Source organism: Leiobunum rupestre, chromosome 1 (assembly GCF_980474605.1).
Source record: "Leiobunum rupestre chromosome 1, qqLeiRupe1.1.hap1, whole genome shotgun sequence".
Taxonomy (NCBI): domain Eukaryota; kingdom Metazoa; phylum Arthropoda; class Arachnida; order Opiliones; family Sclerosomatidae; genus Leiobunum; species Leiobunum rupestre.
The window spans coordinates 70397409-70420159 of record NC_143384.1 but is presented as its reverse complement, the minus strand read 5'-3'; positions in this window follow the sequence as shown (position 1 = coordinate 70420159).

Genomic DNA, 22751 nt, shown 5'->3' with positions numbered 1-22751 from the left:
ACATTTTTGGTTGCCATGGCCGAACGGTTGCCAATGGAGACATTTCCCTTCAGGGTTTTTCAAGTTACATGAAGGTCTACCAAACATCCTAGTTTGATCAAAATCGGTGTGTTACACCTCGGGTAGTCTCCTTGTAAGTTGAAATACCTAGCCCCACTAGTAAACTCATGTAGCGAAACTAACTCTTCAGGGGAGGGTTAAACATGAGTTTTATCAGAAGTAAACGCAATTGGTATTTTGAGAAAAGTTTTCATCTAAATAATGGAAATGAAACATGCACCTTTGCAGGCTCGAGGCAGTTCCTAACTTTCCCAACACGGCTTAAAATTAACCGTATTTTAAAATAAAAAAGTCCTTAGCCAATACTAAAGCATTGTCTAAAGACAAACATTTGTTTTCGTGTACCCTGCTTTACTTAAATGTGCCTTCGTAGTGCAATTTCACCCATAATATACGAGGCTTAGGAACATTTTAATTTAAACCAGTATTTACGATTGCTAAAACGGACGTTGCTAGAAAAAGAACCACCTACCATAATTATGTCTCTAGATACTTCAGATATATTAGTGCAACACCTTGCTTATTTATTGATTGAATTGTTAAACAAACCCTTGTATACAGTACAATAAGGATATGCTATTGATTGTGTGGATATTCTATCTATAATATTTTTATATTTTGAAAATATACTCCTCGCGTAGAGTACCTAAATTATGTACAGGCGCTTTAAGGTAGGAGCAGCAAATAGTATTCCACACTAGGAGAACGCATTTCGTCTAAAGGCGGGTACTTTCTTGAGTAAATTTTTCACTAATTTTGTCTTATACATGTAAATTTGGGAGGGGCTCAAAATTAGTTTTTTAGTCTTATACGCCGTTTTGTTCAGATTTGAAGGTTAATTTGGCAATATTTGGTAAGAGCACGTTGAGACCAATCGAATGATACCAATATCGGGTCATACCAATTTTCAAGGTCACCGGAAGTGACGTCACGTGGTTCGTATTTCAGGAAAGCCCCCACTTTGACCCGTAAGACAAACAGTTCTTGGTTACAAATCACTAACCTAATTAAAAAATATCTTGACCCATCGTGTACCTTATCACATGCTTATTTTGTCATGGGCTCTTGGACTAAAAGGTTCGACCAATTCAATTTGTTCATAACACTGCGTTATTATTTAAAGGCTAGCTGCGTTTTCCACGTGTGTTAGCAATACAAACCAAAGAATAGAACCAGTTGCAAGTCGAACTGATGTAGCGCTATGTAGCCTTTGTGTAGGGTGTCGGCTGGAGTCGTTACAGCATCCTCTCTTAATCCCACTGCTGTGTGCTAGGTGGGAACTGGTCCACTCATTGGCATGCTGCACCTTTTGCTGGGTTGAGTGGCTTGCGTCAAAGGTGCGACTCCTACCCATGCTGGATTTGTAACTTGTCTGGGCTTGGGGACGCTGGCGTAGGGCACTATTATGATAGGCCTCCGGTGGTATGGCCCCTGTTGCTAGGTACACCGGGCTGTACTTAGAGTACTCTTCGCGTAATCTCTGAGTACTTAGAGTACTCTTCGCTTACAAGGAGACTACCCGAGGTGTAACACAATCGATTTTGTTCAAACTCGGGGGTTAAGTAGGCCTTAATGAATCATGAAAATTAACAAAAGGAAAAGTTTCAACGGGCATTAGTTTTGCCATAGCAACCGAAAATGTTTTTGACAACACAAAATGGAAAATTCCCTACCGAAAATAACATGGGATTTTGAAAATTTCCTATAAATTAAATTTTTTAAACTGCAAAAAATATATAAAAATTGATCAAAATTGACAAAAAAAAATAAAATTGATCAAAATTTAATAATTTTTTTCAATTTGATGAAAATGGGTAAAAATGCAAATGATTTGATAGAAAATTTATAAAAATGGATTTTATTGATAAAAAAATCTTAAATGTGATAAAACCGAGAACCGATATTGGTTAAGTGTGGTCCGGAACTTACGAAACATTAATAGATTTATAGAACAATGTGAATAAATATACCATTTGACTCAACTATCTTGTTATTTGCACAATAGTTTTGCAATGGAATTATATTTATTATTATATCTATTTTATCAATTTTTACCCATTTTGATCAAATTGACAAAAAATATCAAAAAGTGTTCTAATATATCGATTTTATCAAAATTTATACCATATTATATTAAATATATAAATTTTTATAAATTTTATTAAATTTTATCAAAGTTAATCAATATTTTTATTAATTTTATTAAATTTTATTAAAATTAATCACTATTTCAAAATTAGGTCAAATTTATCTCATTTTATCAATTTGATAAACACAATTGATTTTTATCACATTTAAGCTTTTTTGATCAATAAAATTCATTTTATTAATTTTCTATCAAATCATTTGCATTTTTACCTATTTTCATCAAATTAAAAATAATAATGAAATTTTGATAAATTTTATTTTTTTTCCTCAATTTTGAAATTTTTTTTTCTAGTTTTTTGCATTTTAAAAAATTTAATTTTTTGGAAAATTTTCCAAGGGGGCAGGTCCCCTTAGAAATTTTCAAAATCCCATGTTATTTTCGATAAGGAATTTTCCATTTTGTGTTGTCAAAAACATTTTCGGTTGCCATGGCAAAACTAATGTCCGTTGAAACTTTTCCTTTTGGGAATTTTCTTGATTTATTAAGGCCTACTTAACCCCGAGTTTGAACAAAATTGGTGTTCTACACCTCGGGTAGTCTCCTTGTTAGTCACTTCGTACATCGCCTAATCGGTATATGGTCAGCCTCTCGTCTAAGAGCACTCTCCGCGTAATATCTGCGTACCTAGAGTACTCTTCGCGTAATATCTGCGTACTTAGAGTACTCTTCGCGTAATATCTGCGTACTTAGAGTACTCTTCGCGTAATATCTGCGTACTTAGAGTACTCTTCGCGTAATATCTGCGTACTTAGAGTACTCTTCGCGTAATATCTGCGTACTTAGAGTACTCTTCGCGTAATATCTGCGTACTTAGAGTACTCTTCGCGGAATATCTGCGTACTTAGAGTACTCTTCGCGTAATATCTGCGTACTTAGAGTACTCTTCGCGGAATATCTGCGTACTTAGAGTACTCTTCGCTTAGGCTCTGCGTACATCGCGTAATCGGTAAATGGTCAGCCTCTCGTCTAAGACAAAGTTTGGAAAACAACCGTGAAAAATTAATACCAAAGAAGTGTTCACCACTTTTACCAAAATGGAATAAGGTCATATAAGGTAATTACCGAAGAGCGAATAAAAATTTACGTCTTCCGCGGCTGGAGATATAAACCTATTTTTGAAAAGAGGTGAATCTGACCAAAAAAATCGCATCAGAATCTAAGAAATAGAATAAAAAAAGGCAAATCTAACTCGCAGCTGAGACTGCTCGGACGATGTTCAAAAGACTGGAAACGTTGAAAGCGATTTGAGAGAGATTTTTTTCGCTTCGAATGGTTGCTTCGGATTCGTTTAATCCGTCGCCGCAGTCGGCCGAGCGTGGAACCAATCGGGAAGAAAAAGCGCCGTTTAAGAACGCCATCTATCGGCGAAATTGAAAAATAAAAAAAACGAAGAGGGAGAACTGACTTGGAATGGCGTTACGCCTAATGATACTTAAACGCGACCGGGGGAGGAAAGGGGGGCTGAACGGGTCCCTGGGACCAATTTTCGCCTAGCTACGGCGCTTAAAAAATTTAAAGGATTTCCAGGATGAAAAAAAAAGGAGAGACTTTACAACTTTCGGTGTTGTACGCTTCGAACTACACGCGGAATCTCAACATCTTCTCTGAATGCTTTCCCGAGGTTTTCACCCTGGAAACGTTTATTCCTTATTTGTTTGAAATTATTTTTTTGCTGTTTACTGAATTTATCAATTGACATGAAAATACGTACTTGTTTATACAGGGTATTTCAAAAGGTGATGCAAAAACGTGAAGGAGTTGTAGGGGGTGAGTTGAGTAGTATGCCTGTTTTTTCCCCACGATGAGTTAAAAGAGCGCCAGAGAACTTCAAAGTGTGGCCTACTAGCCCCTGGAAGTAGGCTGCAACAAGCGCAAAACCAAGCAGCAGGGACTTTAAATACTGTTTCGGTTTACTTTTTTACGCTGGCTACTTCGATTTGTTTACAATGTGGATTTCACCTATCACACGAACCCAAACCTTAATGTTCGCGTTTCCTTGCTGTTTGGTTTGGCGCTTGTTGCAGCCTACTTCCAGGGGCTAGTAGGCCACACTTTGAAGCTCTGTGGTGCACTTTTAACTCATCGTAGGGAAATGGCAATAAAACAGGCATGCTTCTCCACTCACCCCCTACAACTCCTTCACATTTTGCATAACCTTTTGAAACGCTTTGTATATGCACATTACATATACACACATATGCCGAGGGGGTAGTCAATCGAAAAAACTTGATACACCTGATTACTAATTTTCGAAAATCATTCGTTGATTTCTATTGATTTCTCGGTGACTTCCATTGATTTATCACAATTTATCTGTGATTTCCAGTGATTTATCACAATTTATCTGTGATTTGCATTGATTTCTCACAATTTATCGGTGATTTCCAGTGATTTATCACAATTTCTCGGTGATGTCCAGTGATTTATCACAATTTCGCAGTGATGTCCAGTGATTTATCACAATTTCTCGATGATGTCCAGTGATTTATCACAATTTATCTGTGATTTCCAGTGATTTCTCACAATTTATCTGTGATTTGCATTGATTTCTCACAATTTATCGGTGATTTCCAGTGATTTATCACAATTTCTCGGTGATGTCCAGTGATTTATCACAATTTCGCAGTGATGTCCAGTGATTTATCACAATTTCTCGGTGATGTCCAGTGATTTATCACAATTTCGCAGTGATGTCCAGTGATTTATCACAATTTCTCGGTGATGTCCAGTGATTTATCACAATTTCTCGATGATGTCCAGTGATTTATCACAATTTATCTGTGATTTGCATTGATTTCTCACAATTTATCGGTGATTTCCAGTGATTTATCACAATTTCTCGGTGATGTCCAGTGATTTATCACAATTTCGCAGTGATGTCCAGTGATTTATCACAATTTCTCGGTGATGTCCAGTGATTTATCACAATTTCGCAGTGATGTTCAGTGATTTATCACAATTTCTCGGTGATGTCCAGTGATTTATCACAATTTCTCGATGATGTCCAGTGATTTATCACACTTTCTCGGTGATATCCAGTGATTTCACACAATTTCTCGGTGATGTCCAGTGATTTCGTACAGTTTATCGGTGATTTCCAGTGACTTATCACAGTTTATCGGCGATGTCCAGTGATTTATAACAATTTCTCAGTGATGTCCAGTGATTTATCACAATTTCTCGGTGATGTCCAGTGATTTATCACAATTTATCGATGACGTCCAGTGATTTATCACAATTTCTCGGTGATGTCCAATGATTTATCACAATTTATCGGTGATGTCCAGTGATTTATCACAATTTCTCGGTGATGTCCAGTGATTTATCACAATTTATCGGTGACGTCCAGTGATTTCTCACAATTTATCGGTAATGTCCAGTGATTTATCACAATTTATCGGTGATGTCCAGTGATTTATCACAATTTATCGGTAATGTCCAGTGATTTATCACAATTTCTCGGTGATGTCCAGTGATTTATCACAATTTATCGGTGACGTCCAGTGATTTATCACAATTTATCGGTAATGTCCAGTGATTTCTCACAATTTATCGGTGATGTCCAGTGATTTCTCACAATTTATCGGTGATGTCCAGTGATTTATCACAATTTATCGGTAATGTCCAGTGATTTCTCACAATTTATCGGTGATGTCCAGTGATTTATCACAATTTATCGGTGATGTCCAGTGATTTCTCACAATTTATCGGTGATGTCCAGTGATTTCTCACAATTTATCGGTGATGTCCAGTGATTTCTCACAATTTATCGGTAATGTCCAGTGATTTATCACAATTTATCGGTAATGTCCAGTGATTTATCACAATTTCTCGGTGATGTCCAGTGATTTATCACAATTTATCGGTGACGTCCAGTGATTTCTCACAATTTATCGGTAATGTCCAGTGATTTATCACAATTTATCGGTGATGTCCAGTGATTTCTCACAATTTATCGGTAATGTCCAGTGATTTATCACAATTTATCACAATTTCTCGGTGATTTCCAGTTATTTCTTACAATTTATCGTAGATTTCCAGTGATATCTCACAAATTATCTGTGATATCTAGTGATTTTCAGTGATTTTATAAAGAAATTTCCTCCTATTACGTACGATTTGTACGACTGATTACAAAAGTGACTACCCCTTCGACATATGTGAACTGGAGTGTAAAGAGAACGCAAAATTTACGGAATAAGGAAATTTCATTTGCAAAAGAGACAGAAAAACAAAACGAAAAAACCCCATAATAACCGAGTTTGTATGAGTTAAAAATATAAAAAACTGCATCTCCAAATCTCTGACATTATATGTAATCTGGAACGAGGATATTACAGATCACGACTATGCTGAGTCGATTGATGACGTTGTTCCAATCAAGGACAGTAGATACAGGGACGAGAAAGCAGGAAAAACATTTCGATTTTAAACGTCTTCATATTGACGGGGAGTTAGATGTAAACAAACCGCGGCCATTGTTAAGACGTGGTTCACCATGGACAGTATTATTGTAGTTAGTTTTTACCATTTTGATGTTAAATTAAAAATAAAACTACGAGCGTAAATAAAAAAATGCCCATTTGTTTTGAACACTTAAGCCTCGTCAAGAACCGCTAAAATTAGGTGACCGCCATTTTTTGTTTACAACTAACTCTCCTCGCGTTTAGGTCGTTTTAGGTGATATATTCCAACAGAGGCTGCCAATACACTTTGTCGTCCCTGTATCTACTGTCCTTGCTCCCATTCCGCCTAACGTTCTAACAGTAAGCATAATCAAATCAGCCTGGTATTTAATTGGTTCCCTAAATCTAACGTCTTCCGACTTTAGCGCACGCTATTGGCTTGGGGTTAAACTAAACCACAATGACGAAGGATCGCTCCGGACAGTATAAATAAATCGAGGGGCTGACCACTATCCGCAATCGGGGTACCATCTTGTAGCTTTAACTGTACTAAAGTGATTACGTAAACAATTACAGATTTAGTACTATAAAAGACTGTACTCGCTGTAATCAGTGTACAGAATTTGAATAAGTGGCTAGGCTCTTGTGGTCTGCTAGTTTGTCGGTTTCCTAAGTAATTATAAACTTCTGCTTAAGCAATGCGAGTTTTTTGCGTCTTCCGCCGAGTGGCGCTGCGTGTAGGTGGTATTATTAGAAGAAAATGGCGCTTAGTTTATATCTCGTCAAATTGAAACCCAAAATGAATCCTTTATTTTGTAGAGTTTATATTAACATGTATATGGTAATAATCAGCTAGTCTAATACCCAAGGCACCACCTTAGGCCTAAGTCATCATGCGACTTTTTGAAGCCCTTAATTCAGGTGGCCGGGTTACAATGCGTAGGAGGGTGGTGGCAAGCCCTGCATGCCACGAGATCGAGCCGACAGCTCCCTATACTAACTATTACCGTTAACCTAGACAAGTTTTTAAATATAGTGTATAAGTGACAATAATAAATAATAAAAGTAGGCTTGCTCAAATCTGCACGTCATAATCCGTCAAAAAGAAGTCACAACATAAACATGTTAGGATATACATTGCGTCGAAGTTGGGTTAAGCAATGCTCGTGGCTTTTTGTGTCTTCCGCCGAGTGGCGCTGCAAGTAGGTGGTATTATTAGAAGAAAATGGCGTTCATTTTATATTTCATCAAATTGAAACAGGAACGGAAACAACTATTTTGGTGCGTTTATATTTACACTTATTTGGCAATTAAATGTAAGTGACATTATTAAAAAACAATTAAATAATTAATAAATGTAGGGTTGCTCAAATTTGCACGTTATAGCCCGCCAAAAGAATTTAACAAGATAAACGTGTCATTAGTTACTTCACTTTAAAGTGGGTTAATTAGTAACTTCTGCTTAAGAAATGCTCGTTTGATTTTTGTGTCTTCCGCTGAGTGGCGCTGCGTGTAGATGGTATTATTAGAAGAAAATGGCGCTCAGTTTATATCTCGTCAGATTAACGAAAAGAAAACGACTATCTTGGAGCGTTTATTTTTAGTCTACAGTAATTAGATAATGAAGTATTATATGTAAAGGTAAGTGATATTAATATTTACAATAGCTTTAATCAACGATTATAAGGCAATTTTAAGGTTTAATTTGTTGCCAATGTTCGAAAGTTGAAATTCCTACTGCTGGATAGTAAATTTCCCACAAATTTCCACCCCCCTATTTAGCCCCGCCCCCAACGAAATCTCAACGGAAAACATGCCATTATTTTCAAAATATTTTTAAAATTAAATTTTATTGAAATTACAATGGTTAACATTTTGGTTGTTAGGCTTATGTATTGATTGATTGTAGTATTAGGAGGTGCCTAGGTGCTTCCTTTATATTATTTATAAAAACCAAGATTTACGAAAATACACTGCTCTAGATAATTTCGGGCTTTCTATTGATAGTCAAATTAAAAAAAACATACGATAAATACCCGTAGACATAAAAATTCCCACAAAATCAAGTTCTAGAGGTCGGGGACGGTTAATCATTATCCATGTTTAAATTGATTTTTTCGGGAAAAAATGTAAACAAAGAAGAAAATGATTAAAAATATGTATTATTCGTAAAATTTGAGCTTTTTATCGAAAAAAACGTCGTTTTTCCGTTTAATTTTACAAATTTATTAATTAATCGGATAATACAGAAATATAAATTACTTGATCAAAACGTTTTACGAATAATTTTGAGAGCTTTTTATATTGAATAAAAGTTAACCATCCCCGACCTCTAAAATCAACGTTTTGAAAAAAAAAACCTTTTCCCCAAAGAGTCAAAAATTACAACGATATGGGAAATTTCCCACAATCTGGCAACACTGGTAAAAGCACATTGCTCGATCCCTTTCTTTTTTAGTGTTTCTGCTCCTTTCATTCGACTTTACGTGAATGTATAAGAAGCTATGTCCAAGGAAATAAAAACGTAAAAAGCGCGGAAAAAGAGGGGGACGAAATGGGGGGGAAGAGAGGGGCCAGAAATAATCATTCCCCCTTTGGGTTTTCCCCCTCGAAGCCATTCCCGGCACCCCCTACACCTATTTGTTTAGGCCCGCGCAATCTTCTCGAGGGAGTTGCGGAGGGGGCCAGAAAGAACTGGAATTCCATTCGATATTACGAAAGGATCTATATTGAAAAAAGTTCGGCGCCCAGCCCGGGATTCGGGCAACAACGCTCTAAGTCACATATTCGCCTTTTCATCACATTTGGCCTTAAAGCAAGTGTCGGCTCTAGGTGAAGTAACTCTTTTTCAACAGATGTCGCTAGCGTTGAAATCAAAACAAGATGCTGAAGCTACATTTTGACCCGAAAGGCGGGACATAAAAGTACGCTTCGCGTTGATTGGCTCGTTTGTAAATTTGTCAATAACTTCAATTATAGTAATTGTTTACAATATATTTTATATGGGATATATAATTTAGGTTAAAGTTCACTAAGTAGAGTAAAAGTGGTCTAAATATAATACTCTCTCTATAATGGCTCTCTGACGACGTTATTGTTTCGCTTTTTCGAATTTTAGCTTCCGTGCCCATTAATAGATGGCTCCACGCTCTCCACGAAAGTCATTTTTTTCGAAGATTCGGATAGATTCATGGCCATCTCTAATAACAGGGGCCTTTTCATAATACAGGGGGCAATGATAGAGCCGACAGTGGCTTTAAACGTTGTATATTATAAAAATAAAATTTTCCACTAAGCGCGCGCTACGACTTGTTTTAACGTAACTAGCGCCGGTTACTTCTAGTTCTCGATAAAATTTAAGGCAGATATGGGAAATTCCATATAATTGCAGAAATTTATACAACCAGTAAAAGCGATAACCGGCAAACGATATTTACCCATATCGATATCTCAACAGTTATCAGAATTTTTATATCATTACTTTTCTGGAATTCCAAGGATGCCGATATTTCAATTGATTTTCACGATTTTACAGATATTTATAAATAAACAAATATCGATATTCGATCGGATAAATAAACAAATATCGATATTCGATCGGATAAATAAACGAATATCGATATTCTATCGCATAAATTAAGCAAATATCGATATTCGATCGGATAAATAAACAAATATCGATATTCGATCGGATAAATAAACAAATATCGATATTTGATCGAATAAATAAACAAATATCAATATTCGATCGGATAAATAACAATTAACAAATATCACTATTCGATCGGATAAATAACAATTAACAAATATCCTATTCGATCGGATAAATAACAAATATCAGGTAAATAAACAGCAATAAGAAATACTAATTTAGCGACAGAATTCGGATAAGTGATGCTACCGATTCGGTCGAATGAATCAAACAAGTTGTCAAATTCGAACAATTGAAACATTTGTTATTCCGGCGGTTCGGACGAATGAAATTCGAACAATTGTTCCACCGTTCGGACGATTGAAATTCGAACAAATGTACCTACCCCAACTATCTAAAATTAATTTAAATTAATTTCGATTAATTTAATTTTAATCCTGTGGTCGGTAAATTGATATGGTGTCGGTTATAACAAAATAAGCATGGAATCTACTATTACTAGCTGTAAAATCTCTTGCTAGTTAGTGAGTGAGTATTCTAAACGTTCCTGACTCAAACTCTTTTGAGTTGGTTGACCACAACAGAAAAGACACTTGCTTTTGATTTATATCAGGCAACATCTTGGAAAATGGCTAATTCCATTATGTTCCTTAAGAAATATCTTAAATGGGCATCTATTGTTTTTGTTTGAAATATGACGCCATCTTGGAAAATGGTTGATCCCATGCGAAGTAACTATACTGACTTTCATTAAATTCTACTACTTCCCAAAATTGGAAAACTGTATTGATCTGTACAGATTTCTATTCTTGGAAGTAGTGATACTTCTATCGATAGGTGTTTCACAGACTGAACTGAAACTCAACTAAATTTTTAAGTAAAATTATAGTTATTGGACCATTTATTTCATCCGTATTCTAGTAATTCGAATGATTTGGGTACATTTGTTCGAATTTCATTCGTCCCATTCTTGGAGAAGGGAAGTATTCTGGAGTGTAAAATCCCATAGCGGTAATAAGAACGTCTTTTCCCGCCTATTGCTGTTAGAATTACCCAGACTACCCCGGTTTTTGGTCGGACGTCCGCTTTATCTGCCATCCTTCTGGCTTGATGACGTCCGACCAAAAAGAGCATGATGGGAATTTTACAAAGCCGCAGGTGGCGCCTGACTTTTCCACTCCAGAATACTTCCCTCCTCCAAGTCCCAACGGTGGTACAAATGTCCGAATGATCATTTGTCCGAATGCCGGAAAACAGGATCGTATGTCCGAAAACGTATTTCATTTGCCCGAAAAATTTATCACAACTTTTGTTGGTGATTTAGTCGTTCAATTTATGTTAACTTTACTGGCGAATTTCATTTGTTCGAATAATCGATTGTCTGTTTTTTTCGAACATTAGGAATTGGTTGTTTTTTTATATTGTTAGTATAAGAAAATAGTAACATTAACGTGAACCTAACCCAACCTAAAAATATCCACAGCATTCAACGCAATTACCACAAAAAACAGCAATAAGAAATACTAATTTAGCGACAGTATTTGAACAAGTGATGCTACCGATTCGGACGAATGAAACAAACAAGTTGTCCAATTCGAACAATTGAAACATTTGTTATTTCGGCGGTTCGGACGAATGAAATTCGAACATTTGTTCCACCGTTCGGACGATTGAAATTCGAACAAATGTACCTGCCCCATTCGAATAATTTCGATTATTTTTCACTAAGAATATTTATATCGATTTTTGGACTTAGTGCGTTTTTGGTTTGAACCGGCAATATTAAGTGAGCGGATAGCGACTCTAAAAGGCGATCATTGGGTGCAGCCTGCTGGTTTTGTAGTTCTTTGTGGAACCAAGAAAGTTTATCTCCAGGGGTAAACAGACCTCCCCAGCCCGCCGTAAGAATAAAAAAATAGGGGCAAAGACAGAAATTGAGCTGGCTGCGAAACTGCGCCCGTATTATTGGATAACAGCTAGTTTTTATTCTTTAGATTTTGATGAGAGGAAATGTAATCAGCCAGGCAAGTCTTCTCGCCAAAAATATTTTCCGAGAAAGAAAGTAATTATTGTTATTAGATTTTCTGTCATTTGTTTTTATGGTTTTTGTTTCATTGGCGTCTCGAGGGTTTCTAAGCTCTCACATCATCACGTTATCGGTTAACCGGTATTAATGATTTACCGATATTCGGTTAAGGATGAAAATTAACATATATTAAAAGCGCAATTTAAATAGAAAATCAATTTTGATTTCAGAAAAACAACTGTAGTGAAATAATAAAACAAATTGAAACGTAAAATTGTGAAACAAATATAAACAATAAATAGTAAAAAAATATAAACAATAAATTCTAAAATAACGATACACAGAAAATAATAAAAAAATATAAACAAAAATAGTAAAACATCGATACACCGGAAATAGAAAAACAACGATACTCAGGAAATAGTAAAACAACGATACACATGAAATAGTAAAACCACGATACACAGGAAATAGTAAAACAATGATCGATACAAGGAAATGGTAAAACCAGGTATGGAAATAGTAAAACCACGATACACAGGAAATAGTAAAACAACGACACACAGGAAATAGTAAAAGAACGACACACAGGAAATAGTAAAAAATATAAACATAAAATAGAAAAACAAATATAAACAGGAAATAGTAAAACCTATATAAACAGAAAATAAAAAACAAACAAAAATCAACAAAAAAACTAAGAAAAATATGAAAAGTAATAGCCAAAAGTCATAATCATCGAATAAAACGTGTAATTTCACTTCTCCCTGAACACCGGTGTGCTCCAACTGGAACACTTCTACAGGGGCTAATAGGACAAAAATAGACCAAATCCAAATATAATTTTAAAATACTTAAACACCCCTATTATAAAACTATTTCAATGGTCTCCGAAGTAATTCCATAAGATACAGTAAATTTTCATAGTAACTGATCCAGACTTTACTTTGAAGAAATAATCAAAAACGTTCCAGCTATACTCATTTAAGTAAATTTATTTATTAAATTTTAGATGAAGTATAAGAAATGAACCGTGTATGTCGAGCAGGCTTAGGTGAACTAAAATAATATTTATCTATTTAACAAATAAATGAAATCATTTTACACAACTGATTTCCAAAACATAAATAAAACTAACGGCCAAAGATAAACATTGGCGATAGATGGCGTGTTTTTGAGTTCGCTCAGAGTTTCGTCGCTTTTCTGGCCGACCGGAGTCTCCAATTACCTCAAGCTGAACCCCAGCGGCAAAACGGAAATGGCTTTCAACGAGATCATCTCAAATTACTAGATACACCGGGGAAAAAATCTCCGTACTCGTACAGTCCTAAGTTCGACGTTCGCCAATTTGAAACGAACCCTGCTTTCAACAACGCCGTCGATGGACTTGGGCAGGGAAAGCGAATTTAGTAATGAAAATCAAAGAGGATTCTCATTAATGGGAGAGTACTGAATACTCTCATTTTATTCGAGCTCGCTTTCTTTGGGTATCGTGTACTAGCGCCAGTGATTTGAAAGCTTTTATACTTTTTGGGCAAGATCGATAAACTGATTATTCCGATAATTGACAATCCCCGATATTAAGCAATCCAGATATTTTAAAATTTAACCAATATTAAAACCGATATATGAACCGATCATTTGTTGATGTTTACGAAATAATGGTTAAATGTTTGCTTTCTTTACACGCTTGCGTGATTTGGAAGCTTTCATATATGTTTAATCGATTGATAAGTCGATTATCCCGATAATTGGAAATACCGATATTTAGTAATCCAGATTAAAAATAACGTGGAGTAGCCATTTGTGAAATGTTGATTAGGTGTGAAGCAACCGCTTTTTATCAATATCAATTAAACAAACATCACGATTTGTTTGATATAAGTCCGAAAATGATATTAAACCCGATAAGTAACGTTTAAAATTTCTGAGATAAGTAAGTGATGAAATATTTAAAGGGGAACGGTCAAGCTTTAACCAGTTAGTTAGCCCTATAGCCCCTTAAAAACTAAAAAGTTATGGCGAAAACCGCATCAAAAAATATTGAGTGGTTAATTTTTAATAAAATAAAGAAATTTCGGGAAATCGAAAAGTGCGTGTCTGCCGCGACACCTGGTGAGAAGTCGGTGAGACAGAAAAACCACGTAAAAGCGCGAAAAATTTGCGGCGCGTTCCAGTTATAAGAGACTTAAGCCTAAATTGCGCGATTTTAAAAGTTAGGATAGTTCGCAAATCGCTCATACGGGGTTAGGGGCGTTGGCGGCTGCCCTAAAGATGGCGGCGAAAATTCAAACCCAAACACTTGGCGTTATTTTTCGTTTCAACTTTTTGGGCCAAAAGCTATTTTTTCCAAGACAAAAAAGGTACGTGTTAGTATATTGAACGTCTTGTTAATCTTTTGATACGGAATTAAGGCCATATTTGAAAAAGCTTGGCCGTTCCCCTTTAAAATAAGGAAAATAATTTTAAGGAAATATGTGCTGATTGTGCTCACTCCTATAGAAAAAAAGTAAACGTTTTAAAGAACCTATAGAAATTTATTTTCTATTGACAAGGAAACTATAAATTTTGGGTTATTGTCTTTATAGAGCTATCTATAGGAAAATATACAAAAATAAGTCTTTAAAACATTTTTGCAAATGATTGAATTTTGACCTTTAAGTATGATTCTGAAACATAAATATTTTATTTTATCACTTAAAGAGTCGCATTTTTGGGCATACTTTTGGTTCTATATTTCTATAAGGCCCTCTCCTGACTAAACTCGCAGCAACTTCCGACACCACAAACTTTACCCGAGACATAGGCGTTGCTAATTTCGGTGGCAATTCGGGGCCAGACATTCTCCAAATTCGAGAGAAGCAAATTTTGCGCGCTTAGCTGCGGGCCTAATTATCTTGACATTGTGAGTCGACGAGAACTAACTAGTTTTGAGAGGAAGCGACGTGAGGCCATTTCGGGCCCCGGCCTGATTAGTCGCCATTGAGGCGGAACGGGCTCGCTTGTAGGCTGCGGCCCTCGCTAATTTAAGGGAGACGCTACATTTACCTCGACGAAGTTTCGGACTGTCAGTTAAGCTTAAAAGTATTTCTAGGATTATATTTAGCTTTACGCAGAGACACGACTTTGAATTTTCTATTTTGGGTTTGTATTTTACATTCTTAAGGCTTAGTTACACGATCGTACGTTTATAGATTTTTATATAGTTACGGTACCCTACGCTAATAATGTATATTTTAAAATATAAGAATAATATAATTAGAATATTCATACAATCAATGATGCATCCTTATTGTATTGTATGTAAGGGTTTGCATAAAATTTTAATTAATAAATGATTAAGCTAATATTTAGTCTTTGATGCGTTTGCTTTTAAGCCGAAACATCCAACGCAAAATTTTAATCTTTAATATTAAATATTTTATATTGTACGTTATTTTTATTTATTTTTATTATTATATACACTAGTTGGGAGTGTCGTTCCGAATATAAATGAGTAAGGTGTCAGACAAGTGAAATAACTATGATAGTAGAACAACATAAAGAATATGATAGTACTTTCAACTGATTCTCGCGTAACAGTTGCGTTATCTGAAACGAGAAAATAATTTCGAAATATCAGATGTATTCGAATTGACGCTCAGATATTATCAGATCAGTTTATACGGGTCAAAAGGCAAACCCGATAATATAAAGCAGAACCTAATCTGAACTCATTCTGATACCGATTTTGTACATCCACCTTTTCGAAAATATACTTACTGTTTAATTTAATTTTATTCCAAAATATTATATACATACTATACGTATTATAGAATTAATATTATAATGAATCAGATATAATTTCAGATCGGTTACTTAGAATAATGAATCAGATACAATTTCAGATAATTTCAGATCGGTTACTTACAATAATGAATCATATACAATTTCGGATAATTTCAGATCTGTTACTTAACATAATGAATCATATACAATTTCAGATAATTTCAGATCTGTTACTTAAAATAACGAATCAGATACAATTTCAGATAATTCCAGATCTGTTACTTAAAATAACGAATCAGATACAATTTGAGATTGCCGTGGAATGAGGATAGTATTAAACAAAAATCTTACCTAACTAACTAATTATTTTACGATATTACTTACTTATGAAATTATGTATTAGGTCATAGCATAAGTAACATAATAACAATAAATATGACACTGAAAAATATTGGTTAATGACAGTAGTGTATTTTGAATAAAGGGGCTGTTCCTAACGACTTCAGAGTAAACATTGGAAACACTTCACCTCCTAAATTTTGTACTATATACTCAAACCCTCAATTGTAATAGCACTTTAAACCTTAAGATTAGCAAATTTCTTTAAAAATAAAACCTATAGATTGATGGTCCGAAATCTAGAAGACTAATCATGGTATTAATGGGGAAAACACACAACTAAACTTAAATTAGTATTCTTCTAAATGCCCTTCGGCTAATTTTTTGCTACGACAGCGAACCCGACGATGAAATATTAGGCAGGCAGTACTATGGACTATATTTCATTGATTTAGTTTCGTCCAAACACCTTTCCCATTTTCGTGTATCCGGGCTTATCATAAAAGATAGTGGGCGAATGCTTTATCCGTAATAATAAAAATGAATTCAGGTCGATAAGGCAGTGATTCTAAACCTACTTCAGTCGATTTTAAACAAATTAAAATTTGTTAAAGTTTATCTTGAATTATTTTACAAACTCCAACTTAATTTCACAATGTTCACTAAGAATGAAAATCCAGTCGATTTAACACGACCATCATCTTAAGAGGTCATAAAAGGAAATCTCCCGATTCGGAATCAAAAAGAAAGGTCACCTCTTTTAATCACGCACTAAACTCCTTCCATCCCAAATCCCATCAAGACGATACTTTCCGATTAAATGCGATACATTTACGAATGGATTCCCCGACCATCGCGTTCTGAAATATAATAATACGAAATAAACAAAGACCAGCCATTAATTTGAAGATATTTTACACGGAGAAACAGATCAGATATTTATAAACTACGTCATAATTTATCCTTTTAACTACCTTCGAGCGAAGCTGCTATCTCAGTACAAAAATATGGTAAATCACAAAACGGGATTTTTGAGTGGATTGAAAAAAATCGTCGACCAAGAAATCCTGAGAAGAACTAGACTAATAATAATAATAAAAATAATCAGCTAGGCTAATACCCAAGTCACCACTCTAGGCCTAAGTCAATAATTAAGCTGCCCGGGTTACAATGCGTAAGAGGGTGGTGGCAAGCCCTTCATGCCACGCGAGCCAACAGCTCCCTACAGTAACTATTCTATAGAAATTTCTGAAGAAATGTTTTAGAGAACGCGATTTAGAAGGTGATCTGAGTTATTCTAAAGAAAATCAATAATATTAATCAGCTAGGCTGAAACCCAAAGATCCTCCTTAAGCCCCAGTTAGCTAGCGACTTTTAATGCCTATAAATCAGCTGAGCAATCTATAGAGATTGTGTAGGGCTCTATAGTCCTTCGAGAATTTTCTATATATATTTCGAACAAATGTTTTAGAGAACGTCATTCAGAATTGGACTTAAGTTATTCTATATAAAATTATTCCTTTACCGGTATTCTAAAAAAACACCTATAAAGAAATGAACATGCTTAAATTATTAAATTTTTGAAATATAATAATAATATATAACTAAGAAATGCTTACTAATATTCTGCTAGTTCATTTCGGACTAGCGTGATTAGGCTGAAGTCGAAGCCGATTCATGGTGCAGCGTCATGGAGGATTATTTATAACGCGGACGATTTCTTGAAAGGTGTCTGGCCTGAGTTGACTCTCCTTATAATTCCTCCCTGGAGGCTAGCGCTCCGATTTCCAGCCAGACCTACCGTGTTTATCACGTGTGGTTATGAGTTTCTCTACAGTCTTATTCGTCCAAGAAAAAAAATTGTTGGCTTTAGCGGTTTGCTAAATTATAGAGAAAATAGATTGTTACAATATTTATCAACTATTTTACTCCAATTTTAAATAAATTGTTAATAATTAAATTACTTTCTATTAAAAAAAACTAATTAAATTACTTATTATTAGTAAATACTAATTAAATTACTTTTTATTAATAAATACTAATTAAATTACTTTTTATTAATAAATACTAATTAAATTACTTATTATTAATAAATACTAATTAAATTACTAATTATTAATAAATACTAATTAAATTACTAATTATTAATAAATACTAATTAAATTACTTATTATTAATAAATACTAATTAAATTACTAATTATTAATAAATACTAATTAAATTACTTATTATTAATAAATACTAATTAAATTACTAATTATTAATAAATACTAATTAAATTACTTATTATTAATAGATACTAATTAAATTACTAATTATTAATAAATACTAATTAAATTACTTATTATTAATAAATACTAATTAAATTACTTATTATTAATAAATACTAATTAAATTAATTATTATTAATAAATACTAATTAAATTAATTATTATTAATAAATACTAATTAAATTACTTATTATTAATAAATACTAATTAAATTAATTATTATTAATAAATACTAATTAAATTAATTATTATTAATAAATACTAATTAAATTAATTATTATTAATAAATACTAATTACATTAAATATTATTAATAAATACTAATCAAATTACTAATTATTAATAAATACTAATTAAATTAATTATTATTAATAAATACTAATCAAATTAATTATTATTAATACATACTAATTAAATTACTTATTATTAATAAATACTAATTAATTTAATAATTAACGACAATCAAATTAGTTTTTAAGAACAATCAAATTAATTATGAAAAATAAACGAAATATTTATTAACAACAAACAAAATAATATTTAATAATAATCAAATTAATTTTTAACAATAATCAAATTAATTAATAACAATAATAAAATTAATTAATAACAATACTCAAATTAATTAATAACAATAATCAAATTAATTAATAACAATAAACACATTAATAATTGTTAATAATTAAATTGTTCTCAACGTATTTCATTGATTAACAATTTTCCCCAATTCGGCTAGCTTTGAATTAGCGCGTTTTGCATTCGGGGTTGCAACGAAAACATTTTACCTTTTATATCGAATAGGAATTCCGCATCGCCCAGATACCAGATTTCCCGGGAACCTTACGACTCATTTCATTAAATAGTAATTAATTACGAATAACAAGACGTTCTAAGAAGGAGTTTGGGTGTCTCTATCTCGTTGTCTGCCAGAAATTCGGGCATTGTTTCTACGTATTCAGACTGTTTACAAGACCTCCAGTTAGCTGGAGGGCCTAAAAGGATTAAATAATAAAAAGGATTAGGGATTAAATGAATTAAAGGATTTGTGGTCAGGGCAAGAATGTTTTTGTCTACGGCCTGGAGTGTCTGTGTTGACACGATCATTAGCGTCCCAATGCCCTTCACGCTCGAGCTGTATAAGCAGGATTCCTTTTAAAAAATCCTTATTGGTTTCTTAATTATGACACCTTCCAACGCCATTTTTCTTTAGGATGATAAAATTAGCGAATTAGTAGATTAGTCCATAATGAAAAGGGATAAAAAAGCTAAACCCTAAGCAAATTTGAAGAAATTAAAAAACTTACTAATAGCTCGTACCGATAGGTCATCGAACAAACAAAAAGACGCGAAACTCGGATCAAATAGATCTTCGAGTGAAAAACTAAATTTAAAAATTAATAAAATAGCCAGAATTTCCAACGGTAGACTGGTTTCGTCCTCTCTGGTGCCGGGGGTAATTTTTTTGAATAATAATAAGCCACCCCCATCAAGTGGCCTGTAAAGCCATTTACCAGTGGCCTGGTTATACTGCGTTACTTAAAATTTTATAGGAAAACAATGGATTATATTTCTAAAAATATTTGACTTAATACGACTTTTGTTTTCAAAATTATAGGATTTTATATGACTTTCAGTGGCGTAACTATAGGGTGGCAGGGTTTGGCAAAATGCCACGGGCCCCCGACCCGAGAGGGCCCCGGCCCAAGCGGCCGCGAGTTCAGAAATAGCCTAACGTTTTTAACAAAATAGGTACTTAAAAACTATAATTTTTGCAAGTACTTAAAATCAATTAAAGTGAGAGGCAACTAAGGACCATAATATACAAATTCAAACTTATAATTAAGCCGTATTTACTCCTAGGCATATTTAGTCGACGCTTTTTAAGAGCTTTTATTTAGTAATATATCCGCAGCCATAGAAATCTGAAGTTACTTTCTGATTCAACGTGTAATTTAGCCTTTCGTGGCCACAGAGAAAAGGCAGATAGCAATGATCCAAGCTCGCGGGGAAACGTTTTGAGTATTGTTGAGTTATTAGGAAAATACGATCCGATTTTACAAGAGTTATTAAGTAAACCAAAGGGCCAGATAAAATACTTAAGTCCAAAAATACAAAATGAGCTAATTTCTGTTCTGGTTTTAAAAATAGAAAATGCACTTGTGAATGAAATAAATGCCGCACCATTTTACTCTATCATATTTGATACAACTCAAGATCTTTCAAAAACTGATCAAATGTGTGAACTTTACCGTTATTGTATGATCGAGAAAGATGATAATGGAATTCCAAATGCACTCGTCATTAAGCAGTCATTTTTAGGATTTCATGAAGTTAAGGATCAAACTGCTTTAGCAATGTCCAATCAAATTATTAAATCCATAAATGACAAAAATATTCCTATAAATATGTGTCGAGGACAAGGATATGATGGTGCTTACACAATGTAAGGCACTTATGGTGGAGTTCAAAAACTCATAAAAGATATCGAGCGAAATGCGGTATATGTTCATTGTGCTGCTCATAACTTAAATCTAGTACTTAATGATGCAGTAAGAGAGGTTATTGACATGCAAATTTTTTTTGACACAGTTCAACAAATTTATAATTTTTTTGGACACAGTATCAAAAGATGGAATATTTTATCAAGTTATATATCTAATAAAGAAAGTGAGTCTTCAACTTCGATAACATTAAAAACATTGAACCCTACTAGATGGGCAGGACGTTATGATGATGTTTTTGCTTTGAAAGTTCGGTTTGTTGAAGTCCAAAAAAGCTAACGAAAATAATTCTGTTAAATTGCAAATCAGATGAAAGAAATGAGGGCCCCATCCAAAGAATTGGCCACGGGCCTCAGATGGTATAGTTACGCCACTGATGAATTTATATGCTATTTCATTTACTAACTTTATGCATTTAAATACAAAATACATATTTAGTGAAATAAATCTTTGATATTCACTTAAAAATTAAGAATGGCCGGTAGGCCATTCTTATTTAAGGGGTCAGCGCGATTTCCTATGGCTGAAATTAATACAGCCAAGCGCAGGAGAATCAATAGTCTGGTCGCTAAAAATTTTAAGACTTTATTTTAAGCGATTTTCATGCCCAAGATTCAGTATTGTGGATCCCTAGCGGGATTATACTTACTATCAACAATTATTGTCTGGCAGTACTACAATTAATTTTAATGTATCAGCGAGAAATGCGAGGGGCTAACCACTCTTAGAAAGTCTGTACACCGGATTACGCTTAGATTAGCACTGCCAAAGGCAGGGACTTCAAATATTACGCGTAATCCCATTAGTACAGTCAAAGGTACGGCTCTGTACACCGATTACGCGTAGTGAACTAGTGATCAGCCCCTCGGAGAAACGTATTATAATCCCGTCATTTAACGGAAGTTAGTCGACTGTAGCATGGCCAACTTCGCCCGCTCACTACGCTCGCACCAGGCGAAGTTGGCCATGACTGTAGATAATAACTTTCGTACTGTAATGAGTTAGTGTATAATTTTTGACATGAAAGGCCAACTGATCAGCTCGTATCCAGTTTCCCGGAAAAATGCAAAACGTTGTTTTTCGCAATTTACTCAAGAAATAATAAACCATTTCTTATGGGAACTTTATTTAAATCTCATTATTTATACGTAATTAAGTATTTTTTAACTAAAAATTATCAATATCGTAATTAATTTAATTGCAGTGTAATAGTAATTATCATTTAATCGTTAAGCCTTTGCTTGGTAGGGAAAATTAGCCCGTAGAGTAGAACCCGAATTACCCGATCATATATTCTAGGTTAAAAATAAAGTATTTAGATAATTTAGTAGTACCAGAAATAATTTTGTGGAAAGTGAAATTTAGTTTAAAGTTAATTTTGTTTTATCTCTTCCCTAAGTTTTTTTAACAAGCTGATTAAAAAAAATGAATCATTAAATTTTAATTTAAGTGTATCCATCTAGCATTGTGTAAATAATTTTGGGAATTTTAATTACAGTAATGAAGTATGGTAAATATTTGAATAATTTTTCATAACAATAAACATTCTGGGCACTTAATCCTCCATGTAAAGGCGACTTA